Raw genomic sequence first — 8,571 nt, 5'->3', positions numbered from 1 at the left:
GAGGATTTCCCACACCCTGTGAATGCGGACATAGTCAAAAAATACTTCGCTTGAAAAGAAAAGCTCGCTAAGTTGAAAACCTGAAAGGGCAACTTAGGCAAAAAATGAGCGTCTCGGTGGATTGAAAACCCGAAAGGGCGGTCCAGGCAAAAATTAGAGACTAAATAATACTATCCCGGTAGGCTGAAAACCTGAAAAGGCAGCCTAGGCAAAAGTTAGGGAATAAAGCGTACAACTATATTCAGTTCAGCTGCCTACTCACCATCAAGATTCAACATATCGAAGACGCCGATCAGTCCAATCACTTTCTTCCAACAAGCGAGGGATGAGATGTTCGAAGACAGATTGGCAATAGCAGAATTGAAACTTGACTGGATTGTTTTCACATAGCTATTTATCTTTATAAATATTTTCCAAAGCTTTATGACAATTTCCTACTACTAGGATTTTTGTTTCCTTGAACTAATCAGCCTATCATGGCTCTTTTTCAAAAATCAATGCAGCTTAGGCTCAAAATCAACGTTTTCACTTTTTCTGTTTTGAATACGTAAACGTCCCAATGATAATTTTGAATGAACATGTGCATTTGAATATGATTGATGTTTACCAGGAAAAACAGGAATAGCATTCAAGTAATGTCCCAATCATTTGGACATCATCCCGAAACCAGCATCAGAAGAAAAATCTCCAACAGAGATGCATTTCTCAGCAAATTCCTCGATAAGATTTTTCTCTCCAAGCAAAGTGATTCGAGAAATCTTATCCCCCAGCAGGGCTGTTCCAGATTACTATCTCCAGAAGGTGTGGTCTCCACACCAGGACTTGGTCAAATAGTGCATCAGAGGATTATGCATCTTCCTCATTCCCACTCAAAAGATCATCAAAAATCACAATACCTTCATCTCCAGATGACTGACTAGCTGGGATTTATTTTCCCAATCATACATCATACATCATACATCATACATCATACATCATACATCATACATCATACATCATACATCATACATCATACATCATACATCATACATCATACATCATACATCATACATCATACATCATACATCATACGTCATACGCATATTCATACACAGCATATAATATTTCATGACAAACGCATACATAACATGCATATTTCTCCTTTAGTTAGAGAATCTCATGCATTACATACATCATGCCATTGCATATCACTAACTTGATTTTTCAGGCAGACGGATGTCTTCAACAAAGATGTTCTCAATCACATACAGTGTTCCCCTTGAACTCTATTCAAATAAGCAGTCCTCTCAGATATAATCAAGCCAAGGATTCATTCTGAAGAGATCTCTCCTTTCAAATCACTTATCAACTCAAGCAACAAAGATCTAAAGCTGATACCTCAGACGGTTCCAGAACGATCTACCATCGAAGATCTAAAGCTGATACCTCAGACGGTTCTAGAACGATCTACCATCGAAGATCTAAAGCTGATACCTCAGACGGTTCCAGAACGATCTACCATCGAAGATCTAAAGCTGATACCTCAGACGGTTCCAGAACGATCTACCATCGAAGATCTAAAGCTGATACCTCAGACGGTTCCAGAACGATCTACCATCGAAGATCTAAAGCTGATACCTCAGACGGTTCTAGAACGATCTACCATCGAAGATCTAAAGCTGATACCTCAGACGGTTCCAGAACGATCTACCATCGAAGATCTAAAGCTGATACCTCAGACGGTTCCAGAACGATCTACCATCGAAGATCTAAAGCTGATACCTCAGACGGTTCCAGAACGATCTACCATCGAAGATCTAAAGCTGATACCTCAGACGGTTCCAGAACGATCTACCATCGAAGATCTAAAGCTGATACCTCAGACGGTTCCACAACGATCAACTTTCAAAATCTAAAGCGGAAAAACTTTGGACAGTTCCGTAACGATCATCCTCCTAGACTTAAAACGGAAACCTTGGACGGTTCCGAAACGGTCGATGCAGAGGTTCTCAAATCCTTCATCAAGATATAATCATTGGATTCATTCAGGTGAACCAACCATCAACACAATTGCCAGATGGCATCTGAAAGCCCATCTCAGGTAATGTTTCAATCTTCCAACCACATTTCTCAGACAACATTCAAAGACAAATTCCAACATCACTCCCGATGGAGGTAAGTGCAAATTTTCAGGGCATCTAAAATATTCAATCATCTTCCACCTTCAGATTTCAGACAATCTCTTCAGGTTTAAGAAGATTGAATAGGGGCAACTGTTATACCCCAAAATTTGCCCGCATCTTTTTTCAAGAAAACTTCAATCTAAAAATTAAGAGTTTCATATAATCTTGGATTTTCACATCCTGATTTATGAATACTTGATTTTTAGAATTTTTTCTTATACAGTATTTTGGCTTGCTGTTGAATTTATTCTTACGCAAACGCCAGTTACTGTTTATTGCTTCACACACGCTATTTATTTGATATTTGTTTACAGATAAATAGTACTGACGCAATTGGTACATAATTAAATCTTTTGCAGGCGCAGAGTCCGGGATTCAGACTGTACTGGTAAACAAGTAAATTATTACTAATTTTTGTTTCCCACTAACTTTTGTACTATATTCCATTATTTTCAAAATCTCTTTTCAAATCTCTTTTTCAAAAATCAAATCTTAACTTTATTCTACACATCTTTCTTTTTCCCAACACTATCATACACTCTCTTTCAAATCTTACTTCCACTCAAATTTTCCTTTTGTACGGAATCACTTCATTCCCCAACGTCTCTATCCCTCTTTTCATTCTATAAATACCTCTCATTTTTTCCATAAAATCTCACATCAAATTCTAAATCATTTCTCAAATTTCTACTTCATATCCATTCTCTCTTCCTCCCCGGCAAAATGGCGAAGCGGATGGAAACATGTTTTCTTATGGTCATCACCATTGCTACGGTGATCATGTCCTTCTTCTGTCTGCATAGTCCTGAAAAATGTGGACCTGCGATGGTTACACTCCCGATCATCTATTTTCTGTTGGTCATAGCATGGGTTATTAATCGTCATTCTTAAAGTTTACCGTATCTCTTATTTTCTTAAATGTACCGTTTACTCGTCGTACCGTTCATTATAGTATGTAATGTTTGTACTGTCAGTATTAAATGTTGTACTATTTGTCATATTGTTGCTTAATTATTCAGATAATATTTTGTGTGTTTTCTGCCAGTCAAATATTTATGTTTCTGTGCATTAAATGATTTTTAGGGTTATTATCGGTAATTTTGCTCGCGTACAGTAAATAATAATAATTTATTATGTCTGTGTTTTTTAACAAGTCATGTAAATAAACTTTCATCTTTCACATAAAACAAAAACAACAAAAAGAAAATTAACTTTGACTGTTGATTTTTCACTCTAACTGTTACATGCCTGAATAGTCAGTTGACAGTCAAACTGCTAACAGTACAATTCTCCGTGTTTTGTACCATAAATCAAATCAAATTTTTGCATTTCAAAATTCCAAGATTTTTGTCCTAGAAGTCTTCTGAATATCACATGATTAGCAGAGACTCAGCACTGCACAAAAATCAGGTACGCTTAACTGTCTCCTACACAAACAGTCCCTGATTAGGGTTTATTGTTTTTTCAGGAAAAACAAGTTTTTGAGACCTCAAATGGATTTCATGGACCTCCATACATCTCAAAGTACCATCATACAAATTTTCAAACTTCAATTCACTCAGACGCACCGTCAGCAGCTCAAACAGTCAACAGACGACCCGTTTGACCAAAAAAGTCAACAGACAGTCAAAAATGAAATTTTTTGTCAACATCCATATTTTGTCAAAGGATTCATCATTTGATCATTGGATGATCATAATTCATCAAGGAAAGATAAAAAATCAACAAAACCCTAAGATTCAAAATTAGGGTTTTCTCCTAAAAAGTCAACTGAACTTTGACTGGTCATAACTCTCTCATCCTTCATCCAAAAAATTCAAACCAAAGCTCATTTTGAAGGAAATTCAATTATCTTTCAAATGCAATTGGTCCCATGGTCATTAGGTTCACCATTTGAAAAATATGAACCAAGACATTACAGGTCATTTTCAAAGTCAACAAAAAGACACTTTTTTCAAAAGGATACACAAGGAGCATCAAAAATCATTTTGACATGAGACCAAAGACATTGGTTAGAGGACTCTTTGAGGTTTCCAAAAAGTTAAAGATCTCCTTCATATGACAAAAATTGAGGGATTTACACCTTGTTGAAGTTGGCTAAATTTTGGGAAAATGCATAAAACCAACATTGCTCAAAAATGTATTTTTTCCAAATGGGGCCAAGTTTTCATAGTTCAAACATGTTTACCATGATATAATGGGCCTCCCACGACCAAGACAAAGCCCACATCATTTTTATTCATTTTTGGTTTAATTTTATCCCATTTAAGATTAAGTTAAAAAGGAAAAAGGAAGGATAAAACATAGCTTGAATTCTAAGCATGACTCATCAAAGTTAGCTTACAATCTGCAGCAAGGAAGATACAAGGAAGGCCTAGGGCAAGAGGTGTGCAAAGATCAAGCAATGGTTGCTTGAATTTTAAGCTTGAAAGTCAAAAATTCAACCAAGCAATGAATGCTTCTTAGCTTCAATTCTAAGCACCTCTTGGCCTATAAAAAGCTCAGCATACTTCAACAACAAAGGGGGGGGCACGAAAATAACAAGAGCATAGTCATAAATTCCATAAAATTTCTCAAAAATTCCATACACTTTATAATTTTCGAATTCTATAATCCAACCATCATTAATACAAACCAATCATTCCAATCATCTCCTGGGATCTAATATAGTAAGTTGAGATCATAATTCATGGTTACATGTACATAAAACTCATGCTTTAAAAGTTACATATTCATGCCTTTTTTCTAACTTTCGAATCTCACAACTTAACATGTTTTAATACCAACTAACACTTCTAACAAGTTGCTAAGATGGTTTAGGGAAGATTTGAACACTTACATGCAAGTATTAACGTGAGAATACACATGTACCATTCTTGAAGTTTCAAACATGTGAACGTTTGAATCCCATGATGCAAGCGTTTTTAGCCAAAACTAATGCCACCATCATGTTCAGGAGGTCATTTTAAGGTGACCTGGGTGCCCCTTGTTTTTGTTAATAACCATTTTTGTAGGTTTTTTGAAAACATGGAAATCTGAAAGAAAATCCGCAGGAAAATCCGCAGGTAAGTCTGCAAGAAAATCCGCAGGTACCAAGGAAGAAGATGATGAATAGTGAGGTTGAATCTTTGACCGCACGTGTGGCACATCTTTCTCTTCCCATTCGCTGGTCAACCAGCGTGGACCCCACTCTAGACTCTCAAAGTCAGCATGATCTCATGCTACACCTCTAATCACGTGTACCATGTGACTCAAAATCTCAGCCCTTGATCTCCACTAAAAATCAATCTAACGCATCAGAATGAGTCCCATAACATGGACCTCATTTAATTACCACACATGATCATATCTTTTTATATTTTCTATTTTATTTCAATTAAACTTCTAAAAATAATTTAAATAGTTCTAAAAATCCAAAAAATACACAAAAAATATTTTTAGGCTTCTAAAATAATATTTTATTTTCTGATATAAAAATATTTTATTTTTCTTCATAATTTAAATATTTTGCATAATTAATTAGTTTATATTTATATATTTGCTTTTTAATTATTTCAACCAATCAAAAAATCATAAAAATTTTTGTTCTTTATATTAAATATAGTTTATATATTATAGGCTAATTTTGTACATATTTAGAATAATTTTCTCTTTAAGTTTTAATTATTTGTGTAATTATTTATATAATTATGTGTTAATTAACTTAATAAATTTCAAATCAATTTCAAAAATCCCAAAAAAATTAATTTTGTTTTAAAATTAATTAACAAGCATTTTGAACATATTTTGAACTTAATTTTTAGGTTTGAAATTTATTTTCATCTTTTTTCCTCATTTTAATTTAATTAATCATGCATTAATCATAATTAAAATCAATCATAAAAATCCAAAAACATTTCTTTTATATTTCTTGCAATTTAAATTCCTAGATAAATGTATAGGTTGTCAAATTCATGTAAATAGCGTAGTTTACATTTCCTGCACAATCGATGTAATAGCGTAGATTTACTTTCCGCATTTCACATTTCCGCATTTTAAATTCCAGCACATATAAACTGCGTACATGCCAAAGATAAAATTGAACCGTTAGATCACTAACTTCAAAGATAAAATATCTGAATCCAAACACAATCACACTTGCACCTCTTAGGGTAATCCCTTTCTCATTCTTTTCAAAATCAAAATCAAATTCTATTATTTCAAACGCAAAATCGAACTTTTGTTTATATCCGGTGAAAGGATAGATTTTTAAAGGAAATAGGATAAAGACCTTATAACTCAGGGTAGACCTCCTAATTTGCTTGCTCAAATCAAAACAAACAAATCTCTCATATATCATTGTTTTTCAAAATAAAACTTTCAAAAAGACAATACTTTGTATATATCCAAACAAGGATCATTACGAAGTTAACGCTCTTTTTTTCCAAAGCATCTTTTGAAAGATAAAAACACTTTGTATACATCCGCACAAGGATCATTACAAATTCAATTTACAAAGGTATTTCAAACCACATACGAGCATTTCAGAGCAATTGAAAACAAGTGAGCTAAGCAAATTAAAGAGCCCATGGATAACCATGGATACAAAGGGTGCTAACACCTTCCCTTTGTATAACCTACCCCCTTACCCAGAATTTCTTAAAGGTCTTTTTTCTGTTTCTTTTATAAACCTTTCCTTAATTGGATAAAATAAAAGGTCGGTGATGACTCTCTGATTTTCAAGCACAAAAGTAGAAACAAAAAGAGTCAGTTCGCGTATCCCTCCACGAGAGGTATGGCAAAAAACCGAGCGCGCGACAGTAACTTTCAGGGTTGATCAAGGAGCGATGAAGGCTCAAGACGTGTAAATTAATTATTGATCTCTCTTATTTTGTGCCTTTATTTTTCTGTTACCCTATAAGGGTTTTATTGTAATAGATTAGGTTTATTTTTCCGCCTTTTAATTTCCCCCATCCCCGCAGGTGTTTATTGTAATAGCGTAGGATTTTAACTGTTTTATTTTCTGTCGTGGTTAGTAATTTAGGGAGTGCAAGCCTGTAATTAATCTAGAATCACCTAATTACAAGATAACATCACCGAACTTAACCACGTGATTGTGCACCCACACACCTTTAGGGTAATCTCTCTGTTGCCTTTGTTGCCTGTTGCCTTATGATTCTGTTGCCTTAAATAAGGGTCAAGTCCCTCGATTCCGAGGATACCTAAGGCAAGGTTGCCTAAAGAGATTGAAATTCATCTAGTCTCTCGAATTTGCCTCGGTAAATGATGATTGTCCCAATTGCTAAGGTATCCTCGCATGATGCCTAAAAAGATTAATGACTATTCTATCTTTCCCTTAGACTACCTGCCCTCTTTATGGTAAGGACAGTTTTATGGCGAATGATATTTCTCGATGACCCTTCAACATCCAATAAAAGGACTTCCTACCCTCCTATGGTATGGATAGCCCTGAAAAGCTAAAAGAACATTTTTTATAACTTAAGGGTAATTGTTTTTTAATTGCTTGCTCTTCTTAAAATTATAATTCAAAACTCTTTTCCCACTCTTTTTTCAAATCAAATTCAAAAAGACTACGCTTATTTACAAGCTAAAGTTCTTCTTAAAAGTTTTTACTATTCACACACTACACTTCAAACGTTTTTGAAAACAAAAGTGAGCTAAGCAATTAAGAGCCCATGGATAACCATGGATACAAAGGGTGCTTTAAACCTTCCCTTTGTATAAATTACCCCCCGAACTCAAAATCTTTTTAAAAGGTCTTTTCCTGTTCTTTTAGCCTTTCTATTAAATTGGATAAAATAAAAGTTGGTGGCGACTCTTGCTTACCGCGACATTCTTTAAAGTCAGTTCACCATATTACACATTTCTTTTACAAACTTTGAATAATTATTTCACTTATCAAATTAACTCATTTTTACTTGAAATTTTGTACACTCTTTATTTACCTAATATATTTTATGAATATATTTTAAAATCACAAAAATATTTATTATTTAATTAATTTTAAATCAAAAAAATATATGAAGTGTTATGCCTTTAAAGACCTTTTAAATCAAGTGCTTTTCTAAATGACTTTCACCAAGTGACTTGTATATACCTCGTGTGAACTAATTAGGGTTAGAATAAGTCAACCTTGAAGATACCAACATGTTCCCTTATTTGATTCACCTAGGGTTTTATTTAACATCTTTTTAATGATTAGGTTTAGGTGTACATAACTAAAACCCAAAACCCTAATCCTTGATCTTTAGAATTTAGATCTCTTGATCAATGCCATATTGATATTAACTTGTTGCTATGATCTCCTAGTTATCCACTTGTACATATCCTTGTACATTTATACTTCAGTCATATTATCTTGGTATATATATATGTATATATATATATATATATATATATATATATATAT

This window comes from Vicia villosa, linkage group LG2 (assembly GCF_029867415.1).
Source record: "Vicia villosa cultivar HV-30 ecotype Madison, WI linkage group LG2, Vvil1.0, whole genome shotgun sequence".
NCBI lineage: Eukaryota > Viridiplantae > Streptophyta > Magnoliopsida > Fabales > Fabaceae > Vicia > Vicia villosa.
This window is presented reverse-complemented; position numbering follows the sequence as displayed.